We start from the raw sequence: 22,549 nt of genomic DNA on the forward strand, positions 1-22,549 counted from the left end.
GAGGGCTGCTGGGCTGCCAGAGTGATGTCTGACTGCCAGCTTAGGCCCAGTTCCCCAGGGAGCGGGCCTAAACCAGCAGGTGGTCATCCCCCAAGGGTTCCCAGACTGCGAGAGGGCACAGGCCAGGCTGAGAGAACCCCCCGAGTGCACAAATTTTTGTGCACCGGGCCTCTAGTAGAATTAATAAATTAGTCTATAAGGTTTATTCCTCGCTCCCTAACCCCTTCCTGGTTTCTCTGGTAGCTCTCCAGAGGCAAACACTTTGTTGATTGGCTGTTCTATAATATAACTAGAGGCCTGATGCACAAAAATTTGTGCAAGAGTAGGCCTTCTTCCCCTGGCTGCTGGCACTGGCTTCCCTCTGGCATCTGGGACCCGGGTTTCCCTCTGACCACTGGCAGGCACCTGGGACCCAGGCCTTTGCTCTGGCCCCAGCTTCATCCAGAAGGACATCTGGTCTAATTAGCATATTACCCTTTTATTATTATAGATAGTATTGTATTTTTGTGTCTTAAAACTTCACATAATAGCCCTGGCCACGTGACTCAGTAGGTTGGAGCATCATCCTGTACACCACAAGGTTGCAGGTTTGATTCCCAGTCTGGGCACATACTTAGGTTGCGGGTTTGACCCTGGTCGGGGCATGTATGGGAGGCAACCGATCGATGTTTCTCTGTGACATTGATATTTCTCTCTCCCTCTTCCTCTCCCTCCCTCTCTTCCTTTTTCTAAAATTAATAAAACATATCCTCAGGTAGGATGAAAACAAGCAAACAAACTTCACATAATCGGTATTGTATTGAATACCAGTAACTTTTCTTTTCATTCAGTGACATGCTTTGGAGATATGTCCATGTTAGTTCATATAAATCTAGTTCATCCTTTTAAACTGCTGCTTAATGTTATATAGACTAGTCGGGAATATTGTATAGTTGTTTTTGTTGTGTGTGTGTGTGTGTGTGTGTGTGTGTGTGTGTGTGTGTGTTTTAACATTTTCCTAGCTTCTAGGTTGTTTTTGATGGAACCTGAGTACAAACAAGGCCCTGTCTTTGGCTCTGTGCACACGGCCATATGTTTCTCCAGGCAGTTGCCGGCTCAGGGGGTAGTGTAAGAGATACTCCCAAGTTGTTTTACCAGGGACTCCCATCGGTAGTGGGCAGGTTCTTTAACTCCACATGTTTATCTAAAGAAATGGTATGGGGAGGAGCTAAATTTGAAGAACCAACTTGTTTATAAATAAGTAGACCTCATTAAGTTCTAATACTTAGTCTTAAAAATTTTTCTTTAAGACTGGTTTTATTTTTTGGACTATATTTTGCTACCAGATTTGAATTTATACATAGAAAATTCTGCAATTAAATAGTTACAAGTAAATTATGATAATGTCCACTGAGCTTTTGTATAAAAGTAACACCTCTCTTGAGAATTTGTGCATTGGAGGTAAAGTTGGCTGTGAGGGTTGTCTTAATTGCTTCTGAGGTTTGGAAGGCCTCTTCAGTTAGCTGCTAATCTCTGTTCTAATGGCTAAAGAATGTGTTGTACATTCAACACAACACCCACCTCATTACAGACACCACAGGGAGAGGGAATACATAATTAAATGAGAGCCACTACGGCAGGAATAGGCAGAGTGCCTCCTTTGGTTTTCCTTAAAGGACATTCTTCAGAGTAAAGATGGTATATACACCCTTTTCCTTTCCTTTGATTGGTTGGCATGACGGGGAAGACTAATATAGCTCTATGTTCTTTTGATCTCTTAAGAGGAGAATGTAAAAATGATTTCGATTGATTATGGTCAAGAGCTCTGACTTTTGAAGTTGTCAGTCTTCATATGCTACTTCTTTCTCTACAAAAGTTATGCATATTTCCTTTACTTTCTAAAACCCTGTAACCGGAGGCCTCATCGGAATTCTGAGCCTCGCTCTTTTCATTTATCTAACGGGGCTGATAAGCCACAGGCCTCGCAGGGTTGCCGGAGTGCTGAGTGCCAGTGTGCTGCCTCTTAGGGAGCAAGTGCTCAGCTGCATAGACCAGAGAAACCTGAGTCCAGCCTGCTACAGCAGACGAGAAGACCGAGGTTAGGAGTGTGAAGTAACATTCAATCCTCCTTCAGTTTGTCCTAAGGACTGAAGTAATCGTTGCCACACACCAGATCGCTTTGTGACTCTGCTTCTTGAGAAACCACAGAGGCAGCTTTTGCGCACAACCTTTTCCTTGCCTGGAATTTCCCTTTCTTCACCACCTGTCAGCCACCCTATCCTCCTTTGAAACACATTCAAGTTCATTTCCTCAGGAAGGCCTCTCAGGCTAATCCTACAGGTGGATATTATTTCATATTCACATTCACTCAACCATAGCTTTCACTGTGAAAATTTGAACTTACTTGTGCATGTCTTAGAAAACTCTTCTGTGTCCCCGTTAGTATTTATAAGGGACCTACACCATGAAATGCTGGTTATTTAGGGAAAAACAACTTCCTTACAAGAAAACCATATTTGCTAACAGTGCAATGTTATTTCTGTGTTTCGGAAAAAGAAGTCAACTGACAGATATAATTAAACCCTCAGTAAATACTATACCATGTTCTTAGCTCCTACTCACAGGCCTTTGTTCTGCTTTTTACACAATCACCTTTCAAGCCAATAGGTCAGAGGTAAGGATTATTGTAAATAAATTGGAACAAAACTGCCCATTGATAATCCATATATCTTTGCACATGGATGAGTACGCCTGCAACTTGCTCCATTTTCATATTTTTCCTATGCTATGAAAAGTGGTGGACAAGACAAAAATACCAATATAACTTTCAGGAGAAGTTACATGTGGACTGACTCGTCCATAAAAGATAGATGAAAACCAAGTTAGAAGCTTTTATAATTCTAAACATGAATGAATACACAATTGAACAGCTGTTTCACTGTACAGCATGCACGTTTTCATGTAATTTCAACATAGAGTTGAATAGAGAACTGCTTCTATATGGCACCCATTTGTAATCAAATATTTTTGGGGGGGTATGTTAGGCCCTTCTAGGAATAGGGAGGAAGTATTACAGGTAGCTCCTTCCCCAGTACACACAGACAAATGCATGTGTTGGTGTGTCTGTTTGTATGAAAGGACTGCAAGGCCTTAGTTTATATTTGGGGTGTGAAGGAAAAGAGAGCTAATAGCATTTTAGACCAGGAAGGAGCCTTAGCTGGCATCTGTTCATTTTATAGATGAAAAATGGGTATTCCCAGAGATCAAAGGTTTGCCCAAGGTTGTGTTACTTTATGACACTCAGCTCCAAGCCCTGAATTTGTGGAGATGGGATATCACTAGCGATGCGTTTCTGAGAAACTGTAGTGTTTCTCTACCTATTCAGGGACCTCAGAGTATTTCCTAAGTAGTTTATCTTTTGTATTTTGAATACTTAGAAAATTAGGTTGTTGATGGGGTTTAAGGCTAGAATTTTTTCTTTGACTATTCTTTAGCGTGGCGCCCATGAGCTCTTTTCCTGAGAAGACATAGAAAACCGACACTTCGTTAAATTGGAGTTTTATTATTATCTTATATTGCAAAATAGATAGTTTTTTGAAAAGCATTTTAGTCGCCTTTGTGTAAAACATTTTTGGAAATCCTAGGCAGTTTCATAGTTTCGCCTTTACAAGTGTTGGCATTAAGTTAATTATGCCTAACTTCTACTGCAAGGACAGGATCTCATCTATCTTCATGTTCCTTGCAGCTCCCAGCACAGTGAAATGGTTAGAAAGTTCAGTTGGAGGATAGTTTATCTGAAATGTCTCTCTCTGTTTTCCTAACCAAATCCTCAGTGAGAATTATTACTTCACCCTTCTCTGCCCCTAGCTTTTCTCTTCTATGTCATTGTGAACTCAGGATTGAAGGAAACCCTGAAAAGAATTGTTTGACATTTGAAATACAAAATTTCAAAAAAAAGATCACTAGACCAGACATAATTTTGGATCTGATTTGTTGAAGTCTTACCTCATGACATATAGGGTGGGGCAAAGGTAGGTTTAATAATGCAATCACTAATAAATAATAATAGAAGAATAAACTCTGTGTTTCTTGGACTCACATCTGGAGACCTACTTTTGTCCCACCCTGTAGTCTCCAGATTCTATGAGTACAGAGATGAGTTGACAAGGCCCCTACCTTTAAGGACCTAAAATCTAGTAGGTGAGGCAGGAGTGTATTTAGGTGCAATAGTGGCAATATTAGAAGTGTTAAAGCAGTACATGTATACTTGATATTTCTCATTAGTGATATATAGAAGGATATGGATACCATGGATGGTGTAAATTCAATCATAAAGTAATTAGGTTTTTAAAAAATTAAAGTTTATGCCCTAGCCAGTTGCTCAGTGGTTAGAGCATCGGCCTGTGGACTGAAGGGTCACAGGTTCGATTTCAGTCAAGGGCACATACTTTGGTTGCAGTCATGATCCCTGGCCCAATTGATGTGTCTCTCTCACATTGATGTTTCTCTCTTTCTGTCTGTCTCTATTTATCCCTTCTACTCTCTCTAAATATCAATGGGGAAAAAAATACCCTCAGGTAAGGATTAAAAAAAAATTAAATTTTATGTTTTAAATAGCTAATACATGCCCATAGAGTAAAATCCAAAAGGTTATATTGTGAAACTAAACTGCATAGTTTACTTGGATTTCACTGGTTTTTCTGCTGTTACCCTTTACTTTTCCAGGACCCAATCCAGAAATATCATATTGCATTTAGTATATATGCTTTTTGAAATTTAATTTTACACAGATGCTAGAATACTGTACTATGCTTTCATTCCTTTTCATTCTAGCTTATGATTGTACTTTATTATCCCATTTCTTGATGATGGACTTGGAGTTGTTTCCGATCTTTTGATATTATTAACAATGCTACAGTGGCTGCCCTTGAACTTGCAACTGTGCTGGTTTATGTAGAGGAATTTCCGGGTCCAAGAATATGTATCTTCATTTCTTTGATAAGTATGGTTAAACTGCCCTCCATAGACAATGTACACATTTACACTCCCATTAACATTGTATGCCTTTCCGCTCTTTCTCACTAATAGTGTGTGATTAAACCTTTTGGTCCTTGCCAGTTTCATACCCGAAAAAGGGAATTTCGTTGCTCTTTTCCTGTGCATTTCTCTTGTCATATGTGAGGTTCAATATACTGGTGTGTGTTGAAGAGCAGTTTTTCTTTCTGTGAACTGACTCTTGTGATCCTTTGCTCATTTACCTAGGGAGATAAGCCCTTTAAATGAAAAAATGATTAGCACCTTGTGATCTTTTCCCACTGGTTTATATTTTGTCATTAATGGTAAATTTTGCCATGTATAAGTTTATTACTTTTGTATAATCAAATTTATGAGTATTTTACTTTATGGGTTTTAGATTTTATCTCCTACTTAGAAGAATGGTTTTATGCTCTTCAAGAATATAAAAATGTCTCCTGCTTTCTTTAATACTTTTGTGGTTTCTTATTCTTAATTTTTGACCAATTTGGGAGTGTTTTGGTGTGAGTCGGTATCCTCTTCTCTTTTCCATGTGGCTGCATAGTTGTGCCTATACCATTTATGAAGTAATTTATCTTTTCTGCACTGATTTTAAGTGTCCCAGTTTATCCTTCATCCCTTTATCTCCAAAGTATTTTTAGAATTTTTAGTTCATCCTTTTATTTTTTGGTCTATTCATGAACTATTTCACACTTTAAAAATTAGTATATATTTGTAACACAGTTTACCACCTGCCATGTATTAAGGCTCTTCTCCTTTATTAGGCTTCCTTTTCATAATTCCTCTTGTTATTCTTGCTCATTTATTTTCCCTTATGAACTTTAGACTTAGATTCTGAATTTCCAAAAGAATATCCTGTTAATCTTACTGGGAGTGTGATAAACTTACATATTACTTTAGGTTGTTTTTTTTGTTTTGTTTTGTTTTGTTTTTAAAGCATGAATCCTCTAGGAATTTGTTTGGCATAACTCAAATATTTCTTGTATTCTGCTTTTTAAAAAGTTTATGTTAGAAAGATTGATTACTGATAATATAAACTGCAGTTACATATAATCTTATATTCCAAGCACAATAAACTTTACTGTTTTCATATATTTCCTTCCATTTTCCCTATACGTCTGGTGATGCTGAGTCAAGTTTTAGAGTCTTTATTTTATTACTTCATGTTCTGTAATTAGCACAGTACTATGAATACAGTAGATGAATGTTTAAAATCTCATTTAAAAAACAAAAACAAAAACTCATTCAGACTGTTGTGGGGTCCTTGCTGGAAAGTAATTTGGGAGCACCAACAGTGTGGTGAAACCCAGGAGAGGAGGTTACGGGGGGCTGGCTGTAGGTGGGCAAAGGGAAGGGGATGAGGGACACTGTAATAGTGTCAACAATAAAAAAAACAAAAGAGCCCGGCTGGTGTTGCTCAGTGGTTGAGCATTGACCTATGAACCAGGAAGTCATGATTTGATTCCCACATGCCTGGGTTGCTGGCTCGATCCCCAGTAGGGGGGTGTGCAGGAGGAGCCGATTGATGATTCTTTCTCATCATTGATATTCCTCTTTCTCCCGCTCCCTTTCTCTCTAAAATAAATAAGAACATGTTTTAAAAAATAAAAAAATAATAAAGAAAAGAAAAACAAAACTAAGCTGTATGCATGCATACTCCATAACCCCGCAGTTGCGTTACTCAGCATCTACCTTAAGGAAAACATGTGCATCTCTTCAGTGAGGCTTAGGCTCCATGTCAATGGCAAGTACAGTGCTGCTTTTTACAGCACCTACGGCCACCCTTTCCTTTTGGCCATTAAATACTGTTGAAGATGTAAAATCGTGTAGAACTGGGTCATAGCCTGAGCACTTTTAATTTGAGTCTCCACCTTACCCTTTTAGTTTAAAAAACAAACCAACATCAACAGAAAAATGTGTCTGATCACATTGTTTTCTGAAGCCTAAATACCACTGTTGGATTTTTCATTTATGGGTTTTTCATTATGGAAGAATAAATTAATTTATCTGTTAAAAACAAAACCCCACAAAAAACAAACAAACAAACAAACCAACAACCTCTTCAGCGTAGTAAACATGCTAGAATCAGCTAAATATTTTCTTTCTTTTCAAACGTATTAAGCCATCACCCACATCTTCCCCCAGTTCTGATCATTCCTCCTTCCCTGCTGAAAATCATCAGGAGCCAGTGTTCCTGACTGCAGTGTCCTTGTGTGTGTCGGGCACAGAAATACTCTAATCCCCTGTGGTCCTCCTCCTCCTGTTCTCACTCCTGCTCAGTCATCGTAATGAATCCTATTCTTCACAAAGATAAGATGAACTCCACCCACTGTAGCCCTTTTATCTTCTCTTCATTCGTTTTGGGAGTATAGCCTCTTCATTCCTATCTAGGATCTCAAATCTATACCCCATATCTTTGAAATCTTTATTTCTATACCAGAGGATTCCTTCATTAAACAAACATTTTTGTACACCGTGGTAGTTGGGGGTGGGTGGAAGTGTGGTTACTTTCACATCTATAGCCTTGAACCAAGATTGCATCAGAAAACAGAAAATGGTATTGTGCAGAGTCCTAGGAAATCGCCTCCTTCATTTTCTCGACATTAGGTTGAAGGGAGGGAGGAGAGAACAGAACCACTTGGTAACCTGGGGATTAAGGGAATCAGGGAGGTTGAATTGGAATGTCTAAACAACCAAGCGGCAGTTGGATTGCTGCCTGGGGTTTGGGTCATGCTCTCATGTGCTTCTCTCTGCAGCATGCATGCCTCCCTTTTGGACCAGTTGGAAATCCGTGGGCTGGTTACTATGGGAATTGATGGGTGCTGCTGGCAGTGGGAGAAGGAAAGTTCTTGGAATTGATTCAGAAATCATAGGAGAGCAGAGATTTTTCCCCCCTGCCTCTGGCTTCCCTGCTTACTGTTCTTTCACTTGATTAACTCACTTGATTTTAGCTTCGTGAGAGCATTTCTAATAGCTCACTTCTGGTGTCCCAAGGAGAGGTGGGGCAGTCCTCTCTGGGCAGACATCACAGAGAAGAGGATAACACAAGGGATGGCTAGCTTGCCCATCAATTTCTGTTTCAGCAATTGGCTCCTCAGGCTTTGCTGAACTCAGAATTAAATCCAAGCTTCTGGTTCTTTTACTACTACAGACAAGGAGAGGGGAACCCAAATATTTAATTCCAGAATCACAACCTTTACCTCTTCTTCACTGCTGCCACCCCTCACATAAAAGTGGGGAGCGGCCCCGCTGGTGTGGCTCAGTGGCTGAGCATGGACTTAGGAACCAGGAAGTCATGGTTCGATTCCCGGTCAGGGCACATGCCTGGTTTGCAGGCTCGATCCTGGGTGAGGAGTGTGCAGGAGGCAGTGGGTAATGATTCTTCTCTTATCCTTTATGTTTCTATCTCTCTCTCAAACTACATTTTTAAAAAGGCAGGGCGGCATTCAGCTTTTGTTAGAGGTTTGCTGATTCTGAAATGGTGGAGATAGAAACCAGATGTTTTAATGAGGTGACCTCCACATTGGAAAAAGCGAGTGTTCAAAATATATTTTATAAGTCAACCTTCATTAATTTGATTAATCAAGGACTTAAAAAAGTCCTACCATAGTATATGCTAGTTGTTTTTATAACTACTCATGGATATGGAATGTGAAGCATTGATTTATTTTTCTAAGAAAAGTATTTGTCTCGAGGAGAGGAGAAGATTAAATATCGTGGACATTCTAAAGTTCGACAGGACAGAAATTTCCCTCCTGACATTTTTGGTTTCAGTTCACTGTTCTCTGTTGTTTCTGATTCTTTTACCACTAATGAAAACCTTATTCATGGAAAACTTTTGATTTTTGAGAGCTTTTGGTGAGTTCCTTCCCTGGATCTAAGACAGCTGTCTAGATCTGTTCAAACCTGACTTTGGGGGTCTTAGAGGTGCTGAGTCACTTGACAGAGCAACTGTGTAATGTTGAGTTACCTCGTGATTTGGGTAATTTACTTCTAAAATTTCACCACCCCTTTTTAATTCATTTAATTCCTGTTCTGTGGTGAGGAGGAGGGACTGGAAAGAACGGCCCTCACCACAGGCCTTGCCCTCCTGGAGCTTCTGATGGAAGCCAAAGTACAGGGGAGGGTGTGGTGAGTTGTATGAGAGGTGAATTGGTGAAGTGTGGTGGTGGTGGTCCACAGTTAAGTGACCTTCCCTGGGGAAACCACAGAAGTAAAGGAGGTAGCAGGCGAGCGTCTGGGGCTGTGCCCCACCTCTAGCACGTCCATAAGTCACAGCTACTATTATCTGAATTGAGTCTTAAAGGTTAAGGGACATTTCAACAGGTGTTTTCCTTTGTTTCGCAGCCCCAGAATCTCAGTGTTCTGATTTTTATTTGTGTGCTTTGATTTATATCTATGCAGCACTTGAAACCTAAAAATACTTGTTTCTAGTGTATTTATTCATCTTAGGGCCTGCGGTCTGCCATTTCTAGTGTATTTATTCATCTTAAGTCCTGTGGTCTGCCAGGCAGTCTAGGCTTGGGCTGTAGACATGCCATCAGAGGGGGAGAGTCTGATGGAGAAAAGAGGTCATGTCATGACAGAGAGGAAGGTCGCTAATCCTGAGGATGGGCAGAGGGTAGAGGGGCCCAGTATGGGAGTGAGAGTTCTGCACTGATCCTTTATCTTTGTTATTCTGCTGTGAAATGGATGCAGCTCCTCCCTGTTGACCAGTGAGAAAGCTGAGGCCCTTGGTGTTTGTTTCTTGTCCAAGGTAAGTCCAAGGTCAGACCATCTACAGTTGTTAGAATTGAGATTTAAACCTATGGCAGCAAATGTCGTTCAGAAGCCTTTAAAACTTGCAGAGTAGTTATTACGGCTCCTGTGTTGTTCAGATTGAGGTTAGCAAGGCAAGTACTGTGCTCAAGGCCTAACTGACACATGGCAGAGCTGAGCTTTGCATGACCTTTGTTTCTAAAGCACATGCTCTTTCCCCATAGAGAGCCCACCTTGTGGACATTCAGCAGAGGAGGCAGTAACAGAGAGGCTCCATGAGGCAGCTCTTCCATTAGGCATAGTGGTGTGGATGTAATTTAGAATTATAGACACGTGTCAGTGGGCTCTTATTGCAGTTGAATCGATGTGAAAAGGGACAGTAAGAAGGAAAGTGAAGAATGTGCTCAGGTAAGAGAGAATAATAGTTCATTGTGCCTGGAGTGATGGCTTCCGTGGAAGGGTATAGAGAGAAACCAGTTGAAAATTGGATTGAAACTGACTCATCGAGGACTTGGAATACCTAGTGAAAGGATTCAGACCCTTTTTCATAGTGTTGAGAAGCCATTGATCCTTTGGGGGCAGGTAAAGGTGGTGGATGTGATTTATTTTTCATAATGAATTTGAATTTTATCTTTAGCTATATCTTTGAATGAAATTAAAATTATTCCTAAATTCCTTAAACGATAGGGCTAAGGAAAGTTAAGATTCCTTGGGGGTGGGGGGGGGCAAGTAAGGTTTACTGTCCAGGAAAGATCGTGAAACCTAATTGTTTTATGGCTGTAATTCTGAGTGTATAAACTTTCACAGGATTTTGTCAGCTTGGTGAGTTCATGGCTGTGAAGGACTGGAAACATGGTATTCTCATAAATCTATTTGAATAGTGGTACTTCTGTGACTTATTTTATATACACAGCCACTAAGTCTGCCACAGATGGGTTATTTATGGATCTGTTTGAGATCCAACATCTTGCACAGGGAGCCTTTCCCATGCGGCATAAGGCCGGCCAAAGCATTTAGATGGCCTCCACTGGGCTGGCCTCCCTGGCCCCAGGCAGGAGTCAGCTCCAGCCAGACCTCTGGTGGCTGCTCTCCTTGTATTAGTGCCCAGAAGTTCCCAAAGGGTTCTGGTTGAACCTTGAGACATGTAGAGTATTTTTTAAAATACAGTTGTTGAAGATTATACTTTTAAATAAAATTTTTCTTATTTATTAATATCAGTGTAAGGAGAAAATTTGTTCAAAACTAGTTAGGACTGATTGTGAAACATGTATTTTCGTTGAGCCTAGAGGTGGTGGCACAGAAGGATACGGTCTGAAAGTTTCCTACAATTAGGCACCAAGTTTGTCTTGTTCATAATTGTCTCTTCATGACTGAACTCAGTGCGTGGGATGCAGTAAGTCCTAAATAAATGCTGTTTAATGAATGTTTATGATGAATCTTGGGTGATTGTTGCTATGGAGTAGCTATTGCAGTTGATGGAAAAACTGGTGAAGTTTTTCATTAAGTCTCTTTTTTCCTGGTTCTACAGGTTTTGTTAGTGATAAAGATTTTTAAACGCTTGTCTAATATATTGCTTGAAAATGTTAATAACACTTAAAAATTCTTTTTAGATACAATAACCAAATAGAACAGTAACTAAAAATATAAAATCTTGTAGGCTAATTAAAAAATGTAGGATTGCATTTTCTTCCATTCTGTTTAGAAAGAGTCACATTAAGATATCTCCCTTCTGGCCAAGATTTCACTTACTTGATTCAAAGCCCAGAGTATAGAAGGAAGTGCAAGAAAGTTTGCACAAGCATGGAGCAGTAATGAGATTTATTTTGCCCCCAGCAACTTGGAATTTATTTTTGTAATTCTAGTAGTTAATAATGAAAAAAATGTTTTTTTGACATTTAATAAAAAGTTAATATCTTAATATTAAATATGATTTGTTTTTCTGATAAAGTGATATAAAAATATGGGAAAGGGTGATTATTTAAAGATTGGGTCACCTTAATAGATCCTTATGTTTTCTTCAATATAATGTAGCATCATAGTATGACATATTGCATGTGAGGCGATTATTGGAATATCCTTTGGAAGTTTCTGGACACTACACATCTGGGAGCCAGTATACAGTAGTAGGTGGAGAGAGAAATTTTATGCTTATAGATCTTGAGTTAAAAAGTCCTGAGGCTTTATTTATTTATTTATCATTGATTTTTTACAGAGAGGAAGGGAGAGAGAGAGAGTTAGAAACGTCGATGGGAGAGAAACATCGATCAGCTGCCTCCTGCACACCTCCTACTGGGGATGTGCCCATAACTAAGGTACATGCCCTTGACCGGAATCTAACCTGGGACCCTTCAGTCCGCAGGCCAATGTTCTATCCACTGAGCCAAACCAGTTAGGGCCTGAGATTTTATTTTTATACTATAAGAAATTCCATAGTTTCATTCATCTCTGAAAATATTTAGCCTTTTATAATTTCACTTGAGGCCCGATGCATAAAGATTCGTGCAAGAATAGGCCTTCCTTCCCCTGGCTGCCAGCACTGCCTTCGCTCCGGCCTGGAGCCGCCTTCCGCCTCTCGCCTCTCGCCTTGTCGCGTCAGTTTGCATATTCCCTCCTTACTGGCTGTGGGTGCTGCCATCTTTATTGCGAAGTGACATTTAATTTGCATATTACTCTTTTATTAGATAGGATTTTATAGTCCTATTTTGCAGTACTATTTCTAGTGTGAAGGCGGTAATTGATGCACTGTATATAAGACCTTGGTGGAATTCTAGACACTGTCTATTGTTTTTAATGTTTTTTATAAGGAAATAATCTTTTAGGCCAATCAATATGTCAATGTTGACAACTGGTCATATGTAATCATTGATAAAGAATTTTACCTTTTTATACTTGTTGTAGTTCCTTGTAATCCTTCTAGTGAGATTTGAATGAGTGAAAATGGAAGTTGGTTTCAGATGGAAGCCACTTATCAAATTGAAGCACATGTTACCGATATTTAATGTACTCAAGATGATTTACACAACAGCACCCTTGGGAAACCAACTAATACGCTTGCAGGAGCCCTTCTTGACACACTCTGTCATGACTAAGGGATTTTTCTTGATGTTTACAGTCTTGCTGTGCTAAAGTCTGTTAAGTAGAATAATTTCTACTGTGTAGAATTTAGACTGTTGAGACCAAACTGAATTCATAATAATATTGTGGCATATCCATATCTCTGTAGCTGCAGTTAGAACAGCCCTTTCCTTGGAGAGAAAGGAAGCCAATCTTCCTGGTGTTGAAAAGCACTTGCCTAGGGACCCCCTCTGTATGAGCTCTGTGGAGTCTATCCCTTGGCGCCTGCATAGGTGGGCAGGAGAAGCCACTAGACACCCCCCTCCCCCGCAGGGGATAAATAACATGTGAAATCCAGACAGGCTTGGACACATTTTTCTTTGATCATCAGTTTCTGTCCAAGCTATTCTATTATAGTCATTAAAACAAAATAGAGCATGACATTTTTGTTTGTTTTTTTGTTAATACTCACCCAAGGATATTATTTTCCATTGATTTTTAGAGAAAGTGAAAGGGAGGGGAAGAAACACAGAGAGAGAAAACATTGATGTGAGAGAGACACATAAATGTGTTGCCTCCGGCATTGAGACCACAACCAAGGTATGTTCTCTTGACTGGAACTGAACCCACAACCTTTCAGTCCGAGGGCTGATGCTCTAACTATTGAGCAAACTGGCTAGAGCTAGAACATGATATATATATATATTTAAAGTCTCAAAAGTCAGAGAGGAAGAGAGAGGGAGAGAGAGAGTTAGAAACATCAATGATCATAGATGCTTCCTGCATGCCCCACACTGGGGATCAAGCCCACAACCCGGACATGTGCACTAACCGGGATTGAACTGTGACCTCCTGGTTCATAGGTCAATGCTAAACCATTGGGCCACACCAGCCGGGCTAGAACATGACATTTTTAAAGGTTAGATGCCAGTGGTATGAGAACATTCCTTTTTGGTGTGTGTTTAGATACTCTGGGGCTCTAGTTTCTTGTGTGTGTTTATTAGCAGGTGTGTTAGGGAAAGAGCCAGGGAATTCATGTCCCTGAAAGTAATATCCTTGACCACCTCTTAGGTGTCCAGAGCCTTTACAAATAGTGTGGTGCTACAGCCCTTCCCAGTCCTCTGGGACACAAAGAATGACTGTATTTACTTCCATGAGACCAGTATAAAATCTCAATCAAATAAGCATTCATTGTGAAAAAAATAGAAGTATACCATGCTGTATTTTTTCTGGGGGTTATAGGAGAATGTTCTGAAATCAGAGGAACTTCAGAAGACAGAAGTTGAAAAAATTCCCGGACTTTGCTGATTCGTGGTTCTTAGAACAGGGAATGAATGTGCATCAAATTTGAATGCCTGAGACCATTTCCCATCTGTAGTTCCCTGGTTGTATTTCTTTTGCTCAGCCTGAAAGATAAGGAGATATGATTTATTTTTTTGCAAATAGTTTGTGTACTGAGCAGGACTGTGAGAAACAAGACTGACCTCTTTTCCTTTGGTTCCTGGAGAATGGTGTTGACAGTAGGCACTGTGCAGCCAGGCCCAGGAGGTGCGTGCTGCTCACTCCTTTGTTTGCACAGAGAGAACAACTTGGTTGGACTCTTTAGACTTTACCCCTACATGCTGTCCAGTTGTAGTTTTTATAGCATATGAAGTAATTGGGAGTAACACTTGTAGCTTTGGGAGATTTTAAAGAAGTTGATTATGTGATCCTTCCCAATAAAGTCTGGAGTGGGGAGCTTGCTTCTGGCACCCATTCTGTGCCCATAAGAGCCAGTTCCTAAATGTGTATGTGTTGGGGGGAACCTTCACCCCAGGAGCAATTGGTACTCACATTTAAAAGGCTGAGCAAAAGCTGGCGGATGCCAAGTTTAAGTATAAAATATTTGTGATAATGAACTTTAAAATGGGGCTTACATTCTATTTGGGGAGAGAAAACTTTTTTGTGTGAAATAATTGCAATTAGTGGAAGTCGACATGCAATCTAATTGCTTCCTATGACCTATCCAAGATTAGAAAGAAAATCCACTTAGCAAGCTGAAAACATAACTAGGCATTTTGACTTCGGATGTGTGAACAGGGGGAGAGAAGGTAAATTGGAGAAACTCTGTTCTTCAAAAAGTGTGACCTCCTTATTCCCTGATGTGCTGAGGATTCTCAGTTGTCTGAGGCCCTGATAAGAGTCGAGGATAAGAGTCAAGGTATAGTGTCCCCCCATTTGGAGAAAATACTTATTGATGTGTCTACCCCACATATTAAGGGAGATAAATAGTTTTCCCCTATTTCTTGTCTTGAGATGAGAAAAGTTAGCAGCTAGAGCTAAAGCTGAATCCTGTACACCTACACTGATCATGGTTTCTGGGGATTTTCTTTAAAAACAAAATCTGATTTTAGTCTGGCAGAATCTCTGTTCTTAGCCATGAATGGAGAGAAAGTCTGGACAGTTGCTGATTGGTTGTACTACTGCTGGTTAGCTGTTTCAGTGCATATGTGCTATGTGGAGATATGCATTTGATATTAATATTGGGTAGCACAATTATCTCTTACTAAGTGTTAATATTCTGATAAGTGTAAAAATCTTTGTTGTCTGTAACAGTTGGATGACAGGTATTTCTTACCTGAATTGCTATTGCAAAGTACATTTTTCCTCTTAGTTATTGTAGTAGTTGTACCAAACAAAATAAGTAATATAGATAGTAGGTGATTCAACAGAATTTTCAATTAAAATAAAATAGTTTTTCATACCTTTTTGTTTATTCTAAAGGATTTTTTTGCTGACTAGGTAATAGATGCTTATTTTAGCTAATTTGGAAAGTAGAAAGGGACAAGAAAAGGAAATCCTCATTTATGTTTCTAATATTAGTATTTTCTTAATTAAAATATTAAAACCATATTTGAAAGCACATTGCTAGTTAATGAGTTGAGTAGATCCTTCGGCTAAAGAGGGTTGGCGTCTAATCAGAGAATTTCTCAGGACAGGCGTCGTCTGTTGGCTGTCTGTGATCTCACAGCACTGACCACAAGATTAAAACAGCGCCAGAAGCTTTGTGTATGTGTGTTTGAAGTTGTGGAAGCCTGAAGTGGAAACTTTACCTCCTATTAACTTTCACATTAGTGCTGCAGTGAAGGAAACTAAGACATAATAAAATAGAGCATCAAGCTTGAAAATAACTTTACTCAAAAGGTCGTATCTGAAATAAATGGGGTTTGGATCTGCTAGACTGTACTTGCTTATGGCACCCAAAATGAGCTGTGGTGCCTCAATTCCGTTAGGTTTCTCCGCACTTTGGGGTTGCCTCTGAAAGGATGTCAAATACCAAGTTCTGATTGTCCTGCCAATGAAAGGCTCTAAGTATGCGATTTAGTGTCATTAGGTAGTGGAGAGTTTACCATTATTTACATTTTATCTAGCTATAGTGGGATTTTTAAAAAGCATATATTTTTGATTTTTTTTTTTTTTTGGTGGGAGTGTTGTCTAGAATATTCATTTCATATCCACAGTTATTTGACTTAGGGCTCACCATGAAGGTTTATTGTTTTCCCCAGTTTAGTGAGGTCCTCTGTCAAAGACAGTATACGGCATTAGCTTTGTGTTTTGTGGCTAACGATGCTTTCTGGTGGCCTCCACGACAGCCCTATGAGGAGGAGGATGGAGCAGGTGGTGTCATCCCATTTTACAGATGAGGAAACTGAAGAAGTTTGTCTAATGCCCTTTGGCTATTATATGGCAGCTGCCATTCTTCTTTCCCTTTATTTTCCTTGGTTGGCTTTCCTGTAGTAAAAACACCTCCGATAGCAGTGATTGTAATAATAACAAGAGCTGAGCCTGATTGATCAGTTGCCATGTCCAAGGCAGTGTTACTCTTCTAAATGCTATGCATACATTGACCTTCACCCCAATCCTAAAGAATAGATATTACCTTCTTTTTAGAGACCGAGGCCCAGAGAGGGAGGATAAGAAACTTGCCCAGTTTTTAACACTCATGTCAGAGGGTAATTGAGAATCATAAATGAAAATACAGTATGTAAATTATAAGCAGTACTAAGCTATCAGTAAAGGATAGTAGTTATGATGATGATTGCATGTGCACAGCTGTAATTTCTGCTTCTGTATCATCGTCTTAATTAGCCATTGAGCTCATTGTTGGTACTGTGTTACAGTTATGCTCCTGCAACTTGGAAAATCAAGTTGTCATGTTTAGTCTGTACACTAGTAGATTGGTGCTGTATTGAACCAATAAGGGCCTATGCTAGTACTCTGTCCACCCACCTTCTTGGACTCCCCCATCCCTGGGGTACCTCCCATGGGACTGGTTGTGTTCTGAGGCATGAACACGCTTCAAACAACCTTCGTGCTAAATCTAATCTCTGGAGTTCTGTATTCCGAGGATCCTCTGACATTTACTACAAGTATAACATGAATTTCCAAGTTGAGATAAAGTTCTGAAATTGGCTGAAAAGGATTTTGGGAAAGCTGAAAATGTTTTTGCATTAGGATGGTCTGTTTCCCTTGAACTGTAGCTAAGAGACTCTTTATAATAGCCTGCATTTCAAATCCAGTTGTACCCCTCACCCCCAAATGGCAATAATGCAAGTGTACCTGTTTACTCTGATAGTCTTCTCTGTTGAAGTTAGGGTGGGGGAATAAGGCTCTTACTCTCAATGGGATGTTTACTCTTCGAGTCAGCCTGTTTCTTCCAAGGAAGGAGAATTCCCGATCGAGTGAAAACTGTGACCTTCATGGTGATTGAAGCCAAAGGGACACCACAAAGGCTGCTCCCATTTTGGATCCTAGCGTTTTGATCTTCTTTGATTTGCTAAGGCTCTTTAATAAGCAAGGCACTACCGTGAAGAAAGGGAACCAGATATTTAGATACTAATTCTGGTTTCAATTCTATAGCTTAGTGTGGATGGCTTGATTGGCTGGGAAAATGAACTCACTTGGCTTTTGTTTTTCTCTCTGAACGAATGAAGTGACATCAGTTCTCTTGGGAAGGGTGATTGAGATAATGGGTAAACAGTCCTGTTTTCATAGGGAGCTGAATTAATAGCCTTTATGGGTTTCCAGGGTATAATTAATGTTATACCGAGGCTACACTTCTGGCAACAGAGAAGTCTCTAGGTCCTTTTTTTTGGTTTAGATATCAACCAGATTTAGATAGCACCAGGAAGTCATGGAAATTTTAATAGAGAACCATCAAATATACATGTACTTAATTGAATCTTAGGAACTAAGAATGTTTTTACTAGCAGAAAATGACCACCTATGTGACTGGCTCAGGCTTGGAGGTGGGGTGGGGAACTGCCTCAACTAAGCATGGTTTTTTGCGGGGTGGGGGTGTGCCAGTTTCCTGCTACTGTTCTTTCCTCATTTGTTCTGCTGTGTGTGCCTTGTTGGTATTTGCTAGCAGAAACCCTGTGGCCGAAACCAGAAGGTTGATGAAAATACATGGGAGAAAAACCATAAACTTGAGAAAATTCTCTCCTACCAGTGTAATTTGTTTTGTGAATAGGGAAGAAGACATCTATTAACCTTTTTCTTTTTAATTCTTACCCAAGGATATGTTTTTATTGATTTTAGAGAGAGGGGGAGAAAGAGAAAGATCTGTGTGAGAGAGAAACATTGATTGGTTGCCTCCTGTACACACCCTGACCAGGGAATCAAACCTGCAACCCAGGTATGTGTCCTAACTGGGATAGAACCAGCAGCCTTTTGGTGTATGGGACGACACTCCAACCAAATGAACCACCTGGCCATGGCTATTATCTTATTTTTTTAACAGGATTTAAAAATGGTTGGTATATGTTTACTGTAAATAATACAAACGATTGCCCTAACCAGTTTGGCTCAGTGGATAGAGCATCGGCCTGCAGACTTGAAGGGTCCCAGGTTCGATTCCGGTCAAGGGCATGTACCTTGGTTGTGGGCACATCCCCAGTAGTGGGTGTGCAGGAGGCAGCTGATCGATGTTTCTCGCTCATCGATGTTTCTAACTCTCTATCCTTCTCCCTTCCTCTCTGTAAAAAATCAATAAAATGTATTTTAAAAAAATAATACAAACAATAAAACTTAAGGTAAAAATTACCCAACTCCTAACCCAGAGATGCATTTAGCATTTTTGTAAAATGTCCTTATGTAATTTTTGTACACATGTAATATAAAAATGCATATATACAACTTTTTGTTTGGTTTAATATTCTGTCATATTTTGGGGGGACTTTATTGGTTTTTTAATGATTCCTGCACTGATGTCATTGATTTATTTCTCAGGGTGTCCATTTATAGCTAGAGAGTGTTTTCTCTAAGATTGTAACATTTATGTAAAATACTCTAAAATCTTTGTAGGAAGATGAATCTATTAATAAAGCAAAACTCCAGAGAAATTATTGATTCCGGGTAGCCAAGTTTTCCATGTAGTTAGGTGTTCATCTAACAAATGAATACTAATATTTATTTTTTTAATCCGCATCTGAGAATATTTTTCCATTAACTTTTAAAGAGAGTGGAAGAGAGAGGGAAAGACCGAGAGAAACATCAGTGTGAGACAAACACATCAGTTGGTTGCCTCCTGCACGAGCCCTGACCCAGGTCTGGGCTGGGGAGGAGCCTGCAACCGAGGTATGTGCCTGTGACTGGAACCAAACCCGGGACCCATTGGTCCTCAGGCCAACGCTCTGTCCACTGAACCAAACCAGCCCGGGCAGAATACTAAGTTTTTTAAAACAGTGTTGATGAAAGCGTTCTAGAGTTTTATTGCACACATTCCAGTGAGTCTTTTGGCCCAAGGAATGTATCTTAATGAAATAGAGACATGCATAGATATGTCTGTCTCATGCTGTTCTAGGTGCATTGTTCTTGAAGGTAATAAATATTTGAAAAAAATTGTGCAGCAACTTATGACTATCCAATACTGCCTTCAACCTTGCAGTCATAAAACTTTTCATTCTAAAATATTTGAGAGAGGGAAAAATAGTCATAATAAGAGAAAAATGCTTGTTAGGAATTGTATACAAAGCCAATTTTATTAAGAAAAAGCACTCTACTCTTTCAAATATAGTTATGTATTTTCATCCTTACATAAAAAATATAGATATAGGCACTCATAAATACCTTGATATTTTCTCTTATAAAAAAAGTGTGCCCTTGCTGGTTTGGCTCAGTGGTTAGAGTGTTGGCTCATGGACTGAGGGGTCGTGGGTTCGATTTTGGTCAAGGGCACGTACCTCGGTTGCAGTCTTGATCCCTAGCCGGGTCGGGGTGCGAATGGGAAGCAACCAATTGATGTGTCTCTCTCACATCATATTTCTCTCTCTATCTCACTCCCTCCCTTCCACTCTAAAAAAATCAATGGGAAAAAAATGTCCTCAGGTGAGGATTTACAATAACAACAAAAAAGTGTAACATGCACATAGAAAAGCACACAGATCCTAAGTTTTCACCTTTGATAGATTTTTGCAGACTCAACACACATGCATAAATTCAAAATTAAAATATTACCAACGATCCAGAAGTTCCTACATGTCCTCTCCTATTTCACTACCTCCAGCCACCTCCATGGTTAATTGAAGTAACCAGTGTCCTGGCTGATGTCACCTTGGATTAGTTTTGTCTGATGTTGAACTTTATAAAAATGGAATAATGTTCTGGCTTCTTTTGCTCAATATTTGTGGGGTAGGTATAACAGGTTCCTCCTCCCCCATGTAGTATTTAATCGTAACTAGTCTAATTTATTTACCACAACATCTGTTTCTTGTTTGTTTGTTTGTTTTTCCAGTTTTGGGCCTTTATAGCTAATGTTATAAACATTCCTGTATTGGGGCACATATGTGTACATTTCTGTTGTGTATCTGCCTAGGAATGGGGTTACTGAGGTTGGATGTGTGTTTGTTCCGCGTTAGTAGACAAGAGTCAACACTGACTCTTAGGGTTTAAGTCTAGTGGGTATGGAGTGGTACCCGTTGTTTAGATTGCATTTTCCTGATGACTAGGGAGTATTAGTACTTTGATCCTAGGAAAATCTACTGTTATTCAATGTTGTGCTAATTCAACTTTATTTCAGTTTTAGTGGAGACTGTTATCTTCCTCTGGCATTGAAGATGTGTTGTGCATCAAGTTCTTCATCACCAGACCCAGAATGTATTCTTCTGCATCATTTAAGTGGGGCATCACCAGTAGATACAACTTGTCATGCAGCCAAATTTTGCTGCTTGATGACCCAGTTTAATGTGATTTCTATTCTGTGTTTGAAACCAAGAAATATTTTAGGTTACCATCTGCTTTAACTTGTGACTGATTAAGATGTTGGTCAAAGAATTCAACTTAAGAAAAAGGAAAAACTCTCTGGCTTTAGTGCAATAATTTTCTCTAGACCAGTATGTCAAGTGTGAGTCATCATGCCCTGGTTTTATTCAGAGGAACCTTGAAAAGAATCTCACTGTAGAAGAGAAAATTACAAGTACTTTTGCAAATGCTTGATAAAACAAACCAGTATTCCACTTGAGTTGAAAGTGCTATTCACCTTTTATGCCTATTTAATTACAAGCTATGAAAGCTCTCAAGAGCTCATGTACATAGCAGATAATATTTCATTTTTAGGAATGATGACTGGGAATGTTCAAAACCAGTTTGGGAGGTTCTAGAATAAGGCCACCATTGACATAATGATTGGGGCAGGAGAAACACATTTATCCTGACCAAATCAAGACCATGTTTATCCTTCTCTAATTATTAATGTGTAATACTCAGACTCTGAATTCTTATATAGATGGAAGAGCTTTAACTCTTTGTTACCCAAATATTTGTTATTTGATACTAGACAATTTCATATATAATATGACATGCACCTAATAAAAGAATTTCATTAACTTCCAAAAAAAGAAAATTACAAGTAAATTTAATGTAGGTGCAAAGTAAATTTGAGACTTCAGTCTAAGTCTAATAGTTCTATGAAATATTTGTGGGAGAATTGTAATCCTGGAGTCCGGTTTCTAGCTTTTAATATTAAATTCTCTTGGCTCATGACATAAAACTAAGAGTCCTTTAATGATCAAATTGCTGGCCTTGTTTGGTAAATGTCACCCCATCACTCGCTTTATCTGGTCCTTTGCTCTGGAGGTTCTGAAGAGCCTGTGCTGTGTGAGACAGGAATCCTATGCTATTCCTTCTTCATACTCTTTATAGATGCTCTTCTCTCTGCAGGAGTTGCCCTTGTTACCATGTTAATATTTAACAGAACCAAGCACAGAGTGAGAACTTGATAGATCCTTCATGAGTAAATGCACAAATGGAGGACTGAATGAAATAGAAGATTGTGTCTTCTTACTGAGTTCATATTTTTATCATGAACAGGTACTTGTTCGGGTTACTGGCAACCTGACTTAGAAAATCATTGTAGTATTGGCTTACAGGTAAGAGGGACTGAGTGTGTAGTTTTGTAACTTTACACAGGAACTGTTTATCTGTAGCCATGATTGCATGTCTACCATTGTTTGACCAAGTGAATGATTGCTGATAAAAAAATCCTAAGTGATTTTTAAATTTTTCCCTCTCTCATTCCTTTTCCTAAAATCTTTGGACCAGGAAAGAGGAAGGACAAAGGTTTATTTCTGTTCCCTGTATTGCTTGTTTAAACTTTAAAATTCGCTTGGTTTCTTTTTTTTAATTTAAATTCTTTATTGTTTAAAGTATTACATGAGTCTCCTTTTTCCCCCATTGACCTCTCCCC

At 39.3% G+C, this 22,549-nt stretch overlaps 1 protein-coding gene across 13 annotated transcripts in view; it reads left to right on the forward strand.

The window, feature by feature from the left end:
• Positions 1-22,549, forward strand: part of SIPA1L1 (signal-induced proliferation-associated 1 like 1) — a 330,175-nt gene that overhangs the window by 80,349 nt on the left and 227,277 nt on the right. The window contains exon 1 of one of the 13 annotated variants that reach the window (XM_014539294.1): positions 22,212-22,232. The exons of 11 other annotated variants lie outside the window; for them this stretch is intronic. The gene's annotated coding sequence lies outside the window, so the exon portion shown is untranslated. Of the gene's footprint in view, positions 1-22,211; positions 22,233-22,549 lie in introns of those variants that run through there. One more of the 13 variants, XM_014539296.1, reaches the window with a different exon arrangement.

This window comes from Myotis brandtii, unplaced genomic scaffold, assembly GCF_000412655.1.
Source record: "Myotis brandtii unplaced genomic scaffold, ASM41265v1 scaffold213, whole genome shotgun sequence".
NCBI lineage: Eukaryota > Metazoa > Chordata > Mammalia > Chiroptera > Vespertilionidae > Myotis > Myotis brandtii.